Source organism: Arachis duranensis, chromosome 6 (assembly GCF_000817695.3).
Source record: "Arachis duranensis cultivar V14167 chromosome 6, aradu.V14167.gnm2.J7QH, whole genome shotgun sequence".
Classification (NCBI taxonomy): Eukaryota; Viridiplantae; Streptophyta; class Magnoliopsida; order Fabales; family Fabaceae; genus Arachis; species Arachis duranensis.
The window spans coordinates 56,270,685-56,287,693 of record NC_029777.3 but is presented as its reverse complement, the minus strand read 5'-3'; positions in this window follow the sequence as shown (position 1 = coordinate 56,287,693).

The following is a 17,009-nucleotide window of genomic DNA, read 5'->3' as shown; positions in this document are numbered from 1 at the left end:
TTCTCTTTACATTCTGCAATTAAATTCATGCAATCACCCCATCCCCTTTTAATTTCAGCAATTTAGCTTCTCGCTCTTTAATTCATGCAATTTAAGATTCCGCAATTCTCATCTAAATCTTGATTCCGCTCAACTAGAACACACTTCTAATCCGAATTGCTCACTCAACCAATTCTTGTGGGATTCGACCTCACTCTATTGTGAGTTTTTACTTGACGATAATCCGGTGCACTTGCCGGAAGGAATTTTGCCGATCGTGCAATTTCCTAAATCGTAGCTATCAAGTTTATGGCTAGTATCAAGTTTATGGCGCCGTTGCCGGGGGTTGGTTTTCGATTGACAATTCTCCAATTGGAAGTTAACTAGATTGGGCAATTTTTCTTTTCTTTTGTTAATAGTTTTTGTTTCAGTTTATTACTGCTAATTTCTGCAAATTTTAATTTGTTTTCTTTGTTTATTCACTTGTTAGCATACTAACCACCAGCTGTTTGTGATATTGCCTCACTATGGAATTTCCACTATCTTTGGATGAGTATTGTTTGAGACTGAGCACATTGCAAAAAAGAAAGGAGTATCCATCATCTTTTGGTCAATCAAGATTCATGAGAAACTCTCCACCACCACAGAATGATTCATGTTATTATGCTCATGGTGGGTGGGAGTATCAGGAACAGGAAACGGGGTACTTCCCAGAGCCACAAAATGGTCTATGTTATGGTGAAATTGATCACTACTCAAGTTGTGGCTGGGAAGATCAAAACCAAAGAGATTTCACTTATTCACACCCAATTCATCAAGAGCCATCACCTCTTAATTATCCAACCTCACCTCCTAGTTTTACATATCCAAATTCTTCATCACTTGAGCATTTCTCAGCACAAAATTCCTTATCAAATTCATACAATTCATTTCACTATCCACAAGACTCATTCCACTACACACAAGAGTCATACCACTACCAAAACTCCAACCAAAGACCCTATCAGCCCACACAAAACACATACTCCCAGCCACCATATCACAGCCAAGATAATCAACCTCATCAACCCAATCCGAACCAATCACTTCATGATCAGTTAACCAGGATGGAAGGAATAGCCACAGTAAAGGCAGATTAGAAGATGACATGCCGCTGTTACAACGAAAGTCTAAACCTCAGAGGCAGAGGAGAAGAATTCCACACAATCGAGCTCGGTGGAGTTCAGAGGCGGGAGGAGCTCTGCCAACAACCTGAAGGAGAAATAGAGAAAATCCATATCGGGAACACTCCGGACCAAACAACCAACATCGGCACACTCCTAAAAGGGGACATAAAAGAATCACTCATACAGTTCCTACGCGACAACGCCAACCTCTTTACGTCAAAGGCCGCATGCCAGGCAGAGATCCCAAACTAATGTGCCACAAGCTAGCAGTCTACCCAGGATCTCGGCCGATACAACAAAGGCGCAGAAAGCTAGGACCAGAACGCTCTCAAACGGTGGAAGAACAGGTACGAGCTCTACTGGAAGCAGGCTTCATAAGAGAAGTCAAATACCCGCTATGGCTTGCCTAATGTCGTTTTGGTAAAAAATTCAAATGGGAAGTGGAGAATATGCACCGACTATACCGATCTTAACAAAGCTTGCCCGAAAGATCCTTATCCGCTCCCAAACATCGACGCACTGGTAGATGCCTCCTTCGGATACAAATACCTCTCCTTTATGGACGCATACTCGGGATATAACCAAATCCCAATGTAGCCACCCAACCAAGAAAAAACCCCTTTCTTAACCCCAAAGGCAAATTACTGCTACATTGTTATGCCCTTCGGTCTCAAAAACGTGGGAGCCACTTACCAAAGATTAATGAACAAAGTTTTTTTGGATCACATCGAAAAGATCATAGAGGTCTACATAAACGACATGCTAGTGAAGACGCAAAACGAAGAGATGTTATTATCCGACTTGACACAAGTATTCAACACTATAAGACGACATGGCATGCGACTCAATCCCACAAAATGTACCTTCGCAGTAGAAGCTGGTAAATTCTTGGGTTTTATAATCACACAGAGATGAATCGAGGCAAACCCGGACAAGTGTAGGGCCGTACTCGACATGAAAAGCCCGACTTGTATCAAAGAGGTACAACAACTCAACGGGCGGTTGGCAGCCTTGTCCAGATTCCTAGCGGGATCCGCATTAAGATCTCTCCCCATCTACGCCACTCTAAGGAAGGGAAAGGAGTTTGAATAGACAGTTGAATACGAGCAAGCCTTCAAAGACTTCAAAAAATTTCTGGGACAGCCACCTATATTAAGTCGGCCACAGGAAGGGGAACCACTCATCTTGTACCTCGCAGTGGAAAATCAGGCAATAGCCTCAGTGATAAACGAAATTTAGCATGTCGATTTAGAATTCAATGATGAATATGATCGTGAGTATAGTCTAATCGACACTTAAACTTCGCACCAAATAATCCTACAATCTACAACCGAGAGTATTAGTCTCCCGAGTCGTCCTCCCTTGGAATTGCTAGAGTGTGCATCTTATTGATTAGAAAGCCTTGTTATGATTCCTTGAAGGTTTTAGCAAAATAGAAAACAAACAATCAATCCTTAAAAGACATGGCTTAGGGTTGGCATTAGAAATTTTTTTCCTTATAGTTCCTTCAATGATGACAACAATTAGGCCTTGCTTTATTTAGTTAACCCCTAGGCATGGAGGAAAGTCAAATGAGAGTAATCAACTTGAGTCACAAGTCCTAGATTTACCTTATGGAAATCTAGCTTTAGTGTACTCCAAGTCAATTAGCAATTCCTAATTCCAAATCAACAATTGACACAACTATTCAACTTCTTCTAATGGCCCAAACCCTATGCCAAGTAAGAAACTTTTACTCCATAACTAGTATTGGCATTTCATCAAACATTTGGTGAGCAAGAGTGAAAGTCATAGTAAAATTGAGAAGAAAGTAGAATTAAAAGTATTTCAACATAAGGAACTAACAACAATTAACAAAGAACAACAATGGTAATGAGATTCTAAAGGAATTTATTAAATCCAAAACTACAAAATTGAATCCAAGATCTATGAGAATTGAGCAATTACAAACACTAATGGAGATTGGAGAAGAAGATCTATGACATGAACAAAATGAATTAAGAATTGCAAGGGATCTCACCAAATAGTGAATGAAAATTTAGAAATTAGATGAAGATGAACCCTAATGAGAGCTTGGAATCTCTCTCCTTCTCCACAAGTGTAACTAACTATCTTCCAAAATATCTATAATCTAGAAAATGAGCTAAAAGTCCCTTAACCCTTGTTCCTTTGGTCTTTTTTATGCTTTTCCCGCCAGGGCACTTCCCCAAAATGGGATTCTTAACTGCCTCCACGCCCAAGTCACGTGGCTCTTAAAAAATCATATTCGGACATCGGCGCGCACGCGCAAGGTACGCCTGCGCGCCCACGGGACATCTTGTAATGTGTGCGGAGGCATAATGTACGCGTGCACGCCCATTAAGATCATGGCCTAGCCGCTACGCAAGCCGGCTCGTGGCTTGACTCTGGGCTTTGACTTCTAACTTCTCAATCCACGCGGACGCGTCAAGTGCGCGCACACGCCCATGCTGAGATTTCCACAATTCAATTCTCATGCTCCCTTCCTTTGCACCCCTCCTCCTTCTCTCTTCCGGTCCAACCCTGCCCTATATTCTGAAACCACTTAACACACCGGTCATGGCATCGAATGGCATCAAGAGAAGATTAGAAATGTATCTAATTTAGTGCAAAATAAGCATGTTTTCATCTATGAGGCAAAATTAGGAAAGGAACACAAAGTCTTGTAATTTCAGCTAGAAAGTGTGCGGAATTATTGATAAAACCCCTGAAATCAACACAAGATAAACCCTCAAAATGGGGTATATCAACCTCCCCACACTTAGATTCTGGCATGTCCTCATGCGTGGAGAAATGCAAAAGAAACACTAAAGACCGAGGGATCATAAGGGTATAAGACTCATGAAGTGCAACCTACCTATATGAATGCAACTATGACTAGTGCTATTATCTACTTGGTTAGGAACAAATCAACCTTCCTAAGATATATGCAAGCATATAGGGTCCGATGGTGGTCAATATATAGGACTTACCAATTTTCAAGCATCAAATGCAATATATGCAACCTTGCATGAAGAATGCTGATGAGAGCCGGGAATCATGAATTAGAGCCTTTGAACCCTCATCGGAAATGTTTGCACTCTATTCGCTCAAGTGTCTAGGGTTGATTCTCTCAATTTTCTCCTAATCATGCTCTCCAAGATTTGTTCTCCATCTAACAATCAACATTTATTCCATGCATGTGTACAAATATCATGAGGTCTTTCTTTAGGTTGTAATGGGGCTAGGGTCAAGGTGAGATGCATATTTGGTTAAGTGAGTTGAAATTTGAATCCTTGATAAGCTTAAACTTTCCACCTAACCTATGACATCCTATACAATTAAATTCTAACCTAACTACCCAATTCTCACTTTTTCACATACTCATGCATCCCTTTTCATTTCACAACACTTATGCATTGATTTTATTGAGCTGCACTTTGCTTTGGGGCATTTTATCCCCTTTTTATTTCTTTCTTTTTCTTCTTTTTCTTTCTTTTTCTATTTTCTTTTCTTTCTTTCTTTTCCATATCATTTTTTCTTTTTCTTTTCTTTTTTTTTTTCTTTTGTTTTTCTCATCATTTTTTTATATACAAGAGCACTAATGCATAAGGTTTTACATTTGATCAATACATGATTATGTACCCAATTCCCAATAATTTTAATAAAAATACAAAACTACCCTTTTATTCACCCAATGTCCCAGGATTCCCACACTTGAATGATACTTACACACACTAGCCTAAGCCAATCAAAGATCCAAATTAAGAACATTTATTGTTTTTCGCTTTAAGGCTTGTAATGTGCTAAATTAAGAACAGAGTGGGTTAAGCGTATGCTCAAATTGGCTAACAATGGATGATAATAGGTAAGGCTGTTTGGGTAAGTGAGCTAATGAAATGATGGCCTCAATCATATAAATGCGTGAATACAAGGAATAATGGACATATAGACTCAAACAAAGCAAGGATCACACTCATAGAGAGAAAACAAGTTCACACAAGAAGGAGAGTAGTTGACTATAAGATGTAGCCACAAAACAAGGCTCAAAGCTCACTAGCTTGTGTTCTTAACTCGAAATCCATGTTCCAAGATATAATTCTCCATGCAAATTTGGCATCAAAATATTCGAAATTGGTAGTGCCACGGTTGCCCCAAAGTATTGGTTTCCTAAGAAAGAGTTTTATTGTTCCAACCAAGTAAACTTATGATGCAATCTATGTCAAATAAGACCTAATCATGCAACCTATCCTAATTACAAAGGAGTATTTATTCGGGTGTTACCTACGGAGATCGGTCGGCCGACCTCCCCACACTTAAAACTTAGCACGGTCCTCCGTGCTATAGGTTAGGCGCAATGGGTGGTTGAGTCCCGAGTGTCCCTCATCTCCAATGTCATCACTATCTCCACTTGAAGTTGCGGTGGATGTGGAGATATCTGGTTCCTCCATAGGTGGGGTGACTACGCTTAGAAGTTTCTTCACGTGAGCGTATTAGCGTTGGTTACGCCTCTCATAACGGTCCAACTTCTTGTGCAGGTCTTCAAGTCGTTGGGTGGCTGATTTTTGTGGTGTGGATGATGTAGTAGTGTTGCGAGATGGTGTGGGTAGTCCAATGTCCTTAGTGAATTCCAGAGGCTTGAGGCACCTCTTGGTCGGAATCACATCGCCCTCGACTGGAATTGAGGTTCTCCTATCCTTAGCCTCTCGGTGGACGCCGGCCATTGCAACTAACTCGGTCACCATAGCAGGGAATGGTAGATTTCCCTTGGCATGAATGCGCCCCATGGATTGGCGAATAGCATGCGAAATGTCGACCGGTTTCTCGGTTAGAATGCACCATATCAATAATGCAAGCTCGGCGGTAATGGAGGACCCGTGCGTGCTTGGGAGCACGTAGTGAGCTAGAATTTGGGCCCATGCCGTGGCTTCTTGAGTGAGGTAGCGGGCATCTAAACCCTTTGGTTGTTGCTTTATGGTCCCCCGAATCCAACATGCATCAGGTAAAGCAATTACGCGGAGGATCGCGCTCCAATCGAACGCACGGTCATCGCATGCAAGCAAGACTTCTTGGTAGGCATCATATCCATCCGTCAATGGCCCAATCCCAAGGACTTCTCGGATGGTTTCCACTGTGACTGACACTTGCTTCCGGCACACAAATATTGATGTGAGAAGGGGTGAGTGGTAGTTGGAGTAGAATTCCACCTCCCATGAGAGATTGGCCTCCTTTGGTTGCCTCAAGAGGAACCTCCATTGCCTCCGGTCAATGTGTGGCAGCACTATCAGAGTGAGGTGAGCCGGTAGGACTAGAAGAGGCTCCGGGTGATAATTTCTTTCAATAATTCTTGAGTAAACGAGTTCGCAGTAGCGGTTAGGGAACTTATTTGAATCTTTTGGAGGGTTGTCCTTCTCTAGAACATCAACGGGGCCCTTAGTCTTCTTCAGGAGTGGCTTGGACGTTAGTTCTTAGTGCGCTCTATTGGAAGCTGGCTTCTTCGGGGCTTTCCCTTTGTTCCTTTTGATTACCATCCTGTCATAGGAAAGAAAGGAGATAACATCAAACCCAAAGAAGCATAATTGAATGCGATTATGCAAATGAAGAGTTGTGCCATAAGAATATGGGTATCAGTATTACATGACAGCTGCAACATGTAACTGAGATAACATGTGATGAACAAGGCGAATCATTTGCATGTGGTGCAAGGGTGGTTAAGCATGCAAGTAAGAAGCATAAGAGGCATACACCCTCAAATACCAAAGTCGGAGTCAATTTATGAAAAGGTGAGGGGATGGACTGGGGAAAGTGGGGATGCACCCAAAAGTGGTTAGTTAAGAGGCAATTAGTCAAAATGAGCTCAAAACTCAAGTATGCCTTTCATCAAACACTTGGCGTGCATCCTTTTTGTAGTATGTAATTAGATACAAGTGAAAGCAGTGTAACATTCCACAATCCATTATTAATGATTTCAGTGCACAGTGGGTGTAAGAAAATCAAGCAACACATCTCATCTATCAATTCAAAAGAATGTAGGACCCAAATGCCTATGAAGAGTTAAATGGAAAAAAAGAAAGAGATAAAAACACCCCAAAGAAGTAGCTAACAAGATTCAAGGGGAAAGAGAGAGACTACCTAAAACAAGTTGAAATTGAAGATTAAGAATCAAAATAGATAAGTAGAGTAAGAGGGGAGCTTAGTAAAGTACCTTGAGAGAGATGGAAATGGGTATGGGAGAGGGGGTTGTAGAGTGGAATGATGGAGGATGGAGGGGCAATGTAGGGGCCACCGGAGGTAGGTGGTCGGAGGTGGTTGGAGGAAAGGAGAAAGGGTAAGAGGGAGAGGGGTAGTAGATGGGATGAGAAGAAGAAAAGGGGAAAAAGAATGAAAGGGGGCAAGTGCGCTCCCTATTAAGTTGGCGTCGATCACCCACGCGTGCGCGCATGGTGCGCGCTCGCGTAAAGAAGCGAGGTGGATTGGGGGCGCGCGCGCACGTTGCACGTACGCGCCCATGCGCTTGTGCTGGTAGCACAGGGGTGGCTTAGAGTTGGCACAACTCTCTGGACGAAGTACCAGAGGTTGGCTGCAGAGCTATTGGCGCGCGCGCGCACGGTGCGCGTGCGCGGCAATGTGGTTATGCCCCAGGCATGAGATGGGCCTGGGGTGGGCCTAACTCTCGGTGAAGTGGCCTAGAGGAGGGTGCAGGACGAGGGACGCGTGTGCGGGCTAGGCGCGCGCGCACATTGTGTTGCGAGCATATGGACGCGTGCGCGCCGGGTCCGAGAAGACAACAGTGGGCAACAACCTATATACTTTATCAGCAAAGCATTACAAGGGTCCGATCAGAACTACCAAAAAATAGAAAAGTTCGCTTACGCTCTCATAATAACATTTCGATGACTTCGCCCATATTTCCAGTCTCACACCATTAAAATTCGGACCAACCAGCCCATAAAAGGAATCTTATAGAAAACAGACTTGGCAGGCAGAATCTTGCAATGGGTAGTCGAGTTGTCTGAATTTGACCTTCAATACGAAGCTCGGACGGCCATCAAATCTCAATATCTGGCCGACTTCATTGCAAAATTTATGGATACACCAGAAATCCCCATAGAGTGGAATCTATACGTGGATGGCTCCTCAAATAAAACGGGAAGTGGCAGGCGTAATAATTGAAAGCGACCAGGGGACCAAGATCGAACTCTCCCACAAATTTGGGTTCCCTGCCTCAAACAATCAAGCGGAATATGAGGTACTACTAACTGGTTTGAAGCTGGCTAGGGAGGTTGGAGCTCAAAAACTTATCATCTTCAGCGACTCACAGGGAACAGCTCGGACAACTCGGAGAGTACGAGATTCGACACATACCCCGAGAACAGAATGCCCGAGCCGATGCACTCTCAAAACTAGCCAGCACCAAACCAGGAGGCAACAATAGAAGCTTTATCCAAGAAATTCTACAGAAGCCATCAAACTCAGAAGAAGAAAAGGTCCTAGCCATAACAGGTCGCGATCAGGGATGGATAACCCCCATAATTAATTACCTCACAATAGAGGCCCTCCCTACAAATGAGAAAGAGGCAAAGAGGTTAAAACGGGAAGCACAATACTATACCATCATAAATAATACTTTATACAAAAGAGAGATTTCAACACCATTGCTAAAATGCGTGCCGACTTCCAACACTAAGGATATCTTAGAAGAAGTACACAGTAGCATTTGTGGCAATCACGTCGGAGCGCAAGCACTCGCCAAAAAAATACTACGGGCAGGATTCTATTGGCCAACCCTACAAAAAGAAGCCACAGAATTCGTAAGGACATGTTCGCCATGTCAAAAGCATGCTAACTTCCACACCGCTCCGCCAGAGGAACTCATCAGCGTAACCTCACCTTGGCCATTCGCAAAATGGGGACTCGATCTCCTCAGACCTTTTCCTCAAGGACCAGGACAAGTCAAATTCCTCATAGTAGGAATAGACTACTTCAAAAAATGGATCGAGGCAGAACCCCTAGCCAATGCCACAGCTCAAAGAAGTCAGAAATTCCTGTATAGAAACATCGTCACAAGGTTCGGAGTTCCATACTCCATCACTACAAACAATGGTACCCAGTTCACAGATGCAGGCTTCAGAAAACTAGCGGCCGACCTGAATATAAAACAACAATTCACCTCTGTTGAGCCCCCCCAAGCCAATGGGCAAGCCGAAGCTGCTAACAAAGTTATATTAGCAGGGATAAAACAGAGATTACAGGATGCAAAGGTAGCCTAGGCTGAGGAGCTCCCACAAGTCCTATGGGCGTACCGAGCGACTCCATATTCCACGACAACGGAGTCACCTTTCCGATTAGCTTACGGAATGGAGGCAATGATTCCAATGGAGGTCGAAGAAGGATCACCCAGAGTAATCCATTTTAGCGAAAAAGACAATTCCCAACTTCAAAGAGAAGAGCTCGACTTACTTCCAGAAATTAGAGAGAAAGCTCGGATAAGGGAAGAGGCGCTGAAAAGACGAATGGCCTCCAGATACAACCAAAAAGTAATACAGCGAGCCTTTGTTGAAAATGACCTTATCCTAATCCAAAACGATATAGGAACAACTCGACCTTGAGAAGGAAAGCTGGCAGCAAACTGGAAAGGACCCTTCTGAGTCATAGAAGTATTGGGAAAGGGCTACAACAAACTTTCCGAACTCGACGGGTGAGGGCTTCCTAGATCATGGCACGCCTACAACCTAAGAAGGTACTATAGCTAGGGATGATAAAAGATCTTGGACAAGACGCACTCTTTTTCCTGAAAAAGGTTTTTTTAACGAGGCGCCCCGCCAAGACCTACAAATCACCCGACTTAGGAAATTAACTCCTCATGTATATTCGCATTTTCCTTTAATAAAATTTGTTCAGATTCTCTACAAACGCTCAAGTCATATTATTCTAAAAATATTCATCGCCCGATTATAAAGTTACAGAACGACAAAAAGTGAAAATCGAATTCACTACGCGATCACGATAAAAACGAGGGCTAAAAACCCAAATTCTACAAAATCGGGAAAGATGAAAATAGAATAATGCAAGAAGTTATAGAAAGTGATCCATATAAAGGACCTGACGAGGACCTAATAAAATGGATTGCTATAAAATAACTTAAAGACTGGCCGGCACAAAAAGTCGGACCAGCCACAACAACCCAAGTTATAAGTAAAGCCTTGGAAAGAGGTCTGGCCATCCCTATAAAAAAGGATTACTATAACTTCGAAGAGCCCGACATGAGGAAGTCGGACTCCTACGAAAAAGTTACAAAAGATAATCCCTGAAAGAGACCTAAAACTAGGTCCAAAAAAGAGGATCATCAAGTAACTCGACAGGGCCTGACGTGACAAAGTCGGCCCGGAAAGATAAAGCTATGAAAGGTAATCCCTAAAAGAGACATGAAAAAATTCCAAGAAGGAGGATTACCAAGAAAACTCGACAGGGCCCGACCTGATGAAGTCGGCCTAGAAAGACGTAAAGCTATAAAGGTAATCCCCAAAAAGAGACCTGAACAAAGTCCAAGAAAGAGGATCACCAAGCAACTCGATAGGATCCGACATGATGAAGTCAGGCCCAGGACACAGAAATTACAAACGAAATCCCCAAAAGAGATCTAAACGAGGTCCAAAAGGGAGGATTACAAACAAAACCAAACCAAATAATCAAGATGATCATGTCGGACAAAATCCCAGCCTACTAAGGTACCAAGATGAGTACAAGCAGACATGATATAAAAGCTACTAAGTTATGATAATATACTTCAGAGGCCATCAAAGACCAACCCCGGAAGCTCGAGAACTACTTTGTTTTTCAAAATAAAGTTGCTAAACAAGCAACCAAAGGAAGTATCAAACAGTCACCAAAACACCAGTTACAAAGATAAAGAGTTCAAAAGCCCACAAAACGGGCTATACACAAACATGACGGAGAAATCATAGAGGATCCAAAGGCTTCCCAATAGCAGCATCTTGGGGAGAATGAGGGCGAGTCTGAAGGGGAACCGCGTCCACTGTCCCGTCATCCCAGTTCAAAATCTAGACATCTGGATCAGATTCCGGCTGAATAGCTTCAACTGTTGAGGTTGAGGAAGGCGGGGAAACAGAGGCTTTGGCAGAGGTAACCGGAGGAGGGACAACATCATCATCATCATCGGGGTCGTCGAGGACAATCTTACCATCCTTCACAATATTGTCCAAGCTGAATAGCGCAAGATCAGCCCCCGGGGTGATAACCTGAACCTGTTCAATCAGGTTCTCAAAAGCAGTAGTTACACTGCCTACAAGATGACCTTGGAGATTAGCATAATCAGCTCGGGCAGACTCCAACTCCTCCCAAAGACCCATCAGCTCCTTATAGGTGGTAACATAGCTATCCTTATGTTTTAGTGCCGTATCCTCAGCCAGTTGCGCAGCAGCCGCCAGACCAACAGACCGGGCCTTCTCCCCCTTCAGCTCCTTTTCCATCTCGGACACCTTCACCTCGAGCTCCTCCTTCAAACCCTTGATTCGGTCAAACTCTGACTTCACCTCCTCCATAAAAGCCTTGGTAGCATGAATGGGAAGATCTTGAGCAGTTCGGTATAGAGCTGCTCCCATGTGTGCCAGCGTAATACCTTTCCAGGTAATATAATCCAAATGACGAAGAATGGATACATCGTCAGTAGGCATGACACCATAGGGAGCAATCTATTGATCCACAAATCCAACTGCATCAATGTCGGAAGCACCAAGATTAAACGACTCGACAGTCCGAGGTCTTTTTGGAGGAGGAGCGATTGAAGAAGCAGAGGTACCAACTGAAGTTTGAGGCAGATCGACCAAACGAACCCGAGGGGTCAGGATCATCCTCCTCGGCCCAGGAGAGCTCGGGATAGACAGCTTCGACAAAGCCTGGGAGGACCCTTCCCCGACCACCTTGGCTGGGACGTTCTGAACCGCGGTAGCTTTCCTTGCCTTCTTAAAGGCCTTCAGTGAGTCATTATTCTTTGACATCTCTGAAAAACAAAGAAAAATACAAACGACTTATGAATACTCAGAAAAGAAAGCAAGAAAACAAAGACAGGAGAACACAGTCTATAAAATACCCAGCACAGCACGAATCAAGGACGGATCCCCCAGAAATTTCTTGGTCTCAAGATGAGGAGGTTCCCCCCAAATATCCTCCAAAGTAGCAACAAAGGCCTGCTCAACCTCATTTAGCATCTCCCAGGTATACCTAGACACAACTACATTTTTCTACCACTCTAAAGGAAAACGAGGCTCGTCATTCTCATCAAGGAAGAAAGGGCGAGCTCCTTCAATAGCTCGGATCTTGAAAAAGTAATTCTTAAAATCGCAGAAAGACTCATCATACATGGAGAATATTTTATGCCCCTGGGCCGACCTAAAAGAAATCCAAGAAGCTTTCTTTTTGGTAGTCCCAGGTTTGGTCAACACAAACAAATACAGAAAAAGAGTCAAAGAGGGCTTAATGCCGAATTCATGACAAACCATCTGAAAAATATTAATAAAACCCCAAGAATTCGGGTGAAGCTGAGATGGAGCCACGTTACAAGACCACAACAAGTCGGTCTCAAAGGAAGAAAAAGGAAGAGTAATATCCATCTGGCTAAAAAAGAAATCACATGCATAGAAGAAAGGACGCTCCCCCTGGGTCAAAGTAGGAAAGCAAACCCGGTCATCAGAGTCAGGTGCCACCAACTCATAGTTGCATTCTTGATTCTCACTACTACATATCTGATGGTGCTTTCTAAGTGCCGCACAGATCTCCAAATTAGCCAGAGATACACAATAACAGCACAAGGGAGTCCAACCAGTCAGACATTCCCTCGGGAACTTTAGAGGATGCCTCGATAATATTTTTGCGAGAAGACATGGTTAACTAGTCTTACAAGAAGAAAAAAAGATTAGATTACTCAAAAAACACCTCGGACACTAATTGAACAACTCGAGCATAAACAGGAGGCAACAAACAGAGGCAACTCACAAAACTAAAGCATATAAGTGTCAGAGAAACCAGGAAAAGCAAGAAAAGGAAACCCCAGGACCCAATCCAAAAGGTTCTAGGGACATCCTTTGGAGACAGAGAGAAGATTCAGGGAAGCCTACTGTTCCGAGGGTTACCTGAAACGTGTAGCTCGGTCGTCTGGAGAGGCCCGAGGTGGGGGTTCAGGGACCCGAGCTTGATATGCAGAGTGGTTGGTGGTTGTACCTGCAATGACACTCCGATGCTTAAGTTAGCATGGGTCCAAGCAGATATGTGTAGAATGTGGAATGAATGCCATACCTGGGTGCTCCAGTGTATTTATAGTAGTTGGCCGTGATCTTCCCTGGATAAGATATTCTTATCTTATCTTATCTTTGGGAGTTTTATCTCTATCTTTGTGGAACCGCCTTTTCTAGGCCTTTTCGGCCTTTAGGTTTTGGGCTGCGTTCCTTTTGATGGGCCTTCCTTGCTTTATTGTCCGAGGTCTGACCTTTAGGCGTGAGCCTTAGGACGAGGTCGGACCTTTTATGAATTTGCCGAGTTGGAGGAGCCCGGTCAGGGTATGAACAGTGCCCCTGCCCGAGTTCGTCCTTTTTGGGAGGTCGAGCTCGGGCATAGTAGTTTTTCAAAATTCAAAAATGGCCGTTCCTGCATTTATTGCATTTTACCGTTTTTCCTCGATTTCTGTTCGGGCCCTGTGAAGGCTTTATTTATTTGCCCCTTTCCTCCTTTTCTGCCTTTTGTTTTTCTTTATCCTTTTTCGAGCACTACTTCTTCTTTCTCTTTGCTCTGCTTCCCCGAATCTCTCCGTGTGTCTTTCTGGGGTTTCCTCTGTGCCGTCGTTTCGTTCTCCTTGCTTCGGAGCTCGTCGTCTTCGTTTCTTTCTTCCAAGTTTGTTCCCATGTTTCTCTTTTCTTGTGCACATATGCTTCTGTTCTTTGTGTGGCTCTTGTTTGTTTCTTTTTCTTTATGCCTGGGTTGCCCCGAAAAGAGGCGCCGCCATTGCTTGTTGTTTGTATATATGGGGGGGCTCTTTTTGTTCTCTGGTATTTTTTGTTCCGGGTTGCCGCATTTTCTTCGTGGGATTTTTGTTTCTTGCTTTGCTGAATGGGTTTTCGTTGTCTTCTTTATGTGATTTTTGCTTGCTGTTGTATTCTTCTTTGTAGGTAAGAATTTTATGTCTCGAAAGGTTCTTCAAGCGATGTCGACTAAGATTCCATGTGGTCTTGGTTGGGTAGACCCTCTTCCTCTAAGAGTCCCTTCTGTGGTAGATTCTGAGTATTTAGCTAGGTTCCGTAGGCACTGTAGCATATGTGAGAATAGGGAGTCTGAGAGGGATTACGAACTAGTGGCCCCGGAATCCGAGGAGAGAGTGTGCTTCCCGCCCTTAGATAGTTCCGAGAAGCTCTTCTTTTATGCTTATGATTGTTTTTTCTCTAAGCTGAGTGTCCGACTTCCCTTTACCGATCTGGAGTCCGAGGTGTTATGGTCTTGTAATCTTGCCCCTACGCAGCTCCATCCAAATTCCTGGGCATTTTTAAAGCTGTTCCAACTTTTGTGCCAGTTTTTGGGTGTCCCTCCCTCTATTTCTCTTTTTTCTTATTTGTTTGTGTTGACGAAGCCGGGGTCGGGTGGAGGGAAGGTATCTTGGGTCTCTTTTAGGGCTAACCAGGGAAGGAAGTTTTGTACCCTGTATGATGAGTCCTTTCATGATTTTAAGAACTTTTATTTCAAGGTCCGGGCTACTGGAGACGTCCGACCTTTCTTTCTAGATGAGAGTGGGGAGCCTTCTTTTCCTCTTTGTTGGCAGGAGAATGTAGTGTCTACTAAGTATACCCTTGAGAGTCTAGATGAGGTGGAGCAGGCTTTTGTGGGTGTGGTAAGCAGTTTATGGGGTCGGGCGCCTCACTTGGACACGAAGAAAATGTTGGGAGATCCAAGCCTTCTCCGTTCCGAGTTAGGTAGTTCCCGACCTCTCAGAGATTCATCTTTTTTAGTATTTTGGTTTTCCTTGTTTTGGTGGAATTTCTGTTGTGGTAATCCTTTTTCTTTTATTTCTGCAGAGATGTCTTCTCAGGCGGATTCCATGAAGTACCTTCGTCGGACGAAGAAGTCTGTGGCTGCTCGAAATATCGAGGCTGGGGAGGCTTCTGCCCGATCTTCTCCGAAGAAGACTACTGTGGGTGTTACTACTCGGTCGAAGACTATTCCGACTCCCCAGTTCCGAGCTATAAATCAAGATCCTCCGACCTCTGGACCCGGTCACTCTTCCCCGCCTTCGTCCTCGGGTCCTCCTCCCAAGAAACAGAAGACCTCTCAAGAGCTTGCGGGTTTTAATGACAAGGATTTTGATGCTCTTGGTTGGATTGAACAGCATATTCTCCCTCAGACCTTTATTTCTACTGATGATGTGTCTATGGAGCACCATTTTCAGTATATGGCGCAGAGTTGTGTCCGGATGGCTAGTCTTCATGCCGCTAGGATTAGTGAACTGAAGGCTCAGTCTGAGTTCGAGAGGATTAGTGAACTGAAGGCTGCTAGGATTGCTGAGCTGGAGGCATCTTTGGAGAAAGAGAAAGATAAGGCTACCGCGGCTGTGGCGGCAGCGAATGCATCTGAGGAGATGGCGAAGGCGGCTACAGAGAATTATACTCGGACATATGCTGAGCTTGTGGAGACAAAGGAGAGATTGCAATCCACTCAGGATGATTTTTACGAGCTAGAAGGTCATGTGGCTAAGGGTATGGATGCTATGTTTGAAAATTTGAAGGCTCAGGTCCGGGTTCTTGCTCCTGACCTGGATCTGAGCTTATTTAGTACGGATAACGTTGTTGTGGAGGGAAAGATTGTTCCTGCTCCCAACGAGGATGAGGTTCCGGTGTCCGACCCCAAAGTTCCGGTTGCGAACCCGACTTCACCTTTGGCCGGGGATGGATCTGGTGTGGAGGTTTTAAACCGAGATGACGGTGCCGTCGATGCTGTCCCGATTTCTATGTTTCCTCCGCAGCCTTCTGTTGATGTGGTGTCCGGAAAGGATCTTGATTCTTTGTAATCCTTTTATCTTTGGTTTTTTGCCCGGCCTGTGGGCTCCTTTGTTTTTGGATGGTTTCTGTGAATGCTTTGGACACCTTTTTGCTTTATTAGCTACTTGTAGTAACTTTTTAGCTTATTTATGCGGTGTTTTTGTTCGCGTTTTGACTTTTTGTCCCGCTTTTTGTGTGTTTTTGAATGGTTTCTGTGAATGCTTTGGACACCTTTTTGCTATTAGCTACTTGTAGTAACTTTTTAGCTTATTATGCGGTGTTTTGTTCGCGTTTTGACTTTTTGTTCCGCCTTTATGCTTTTTAGTTGTTTTTGGATAACAACCTTTTAGCTAGCGCTTGAAACTTTTGTTTTATCCTTTCCTTTGATTTCGTTTTTTCGCTTGTACTTTTTAGTTGTATAGCAACTTTTTAGTAAGCGTTTTCGAAATCTTTGTTTTTGCCGTTTTAAGGCTTCCTTCTCGGGTCCGGGATTTTTCTCGGACCTCAGGAGGGGGCGGTTGAGTACTTCCCTTTGTTGGGCCCGACCTTGTCGTTGGTCGGCCTTTTAAGTTATTTTTGTAATCTCTTTTTATTTGGCTTTTTGAGCCTTTTCAGAGTTGCTTTATAACTTCTCACATTAATTTGAACCTCGTCGCTTTATCTTTGCCGACCTTTGTGTGGTCTCTTGGCAATGATTTTTTGCGTTTTGTCGAGCATAAATTAATGCGCCTTGGCGGGGTACTTTTCAGGATTTGTTTCATCATGTGGAAGAGGAAGGAGAAAGAAAAGAGAAAAATTCTATTAGTATTAAAAAAGAAAGAATATTTACAGA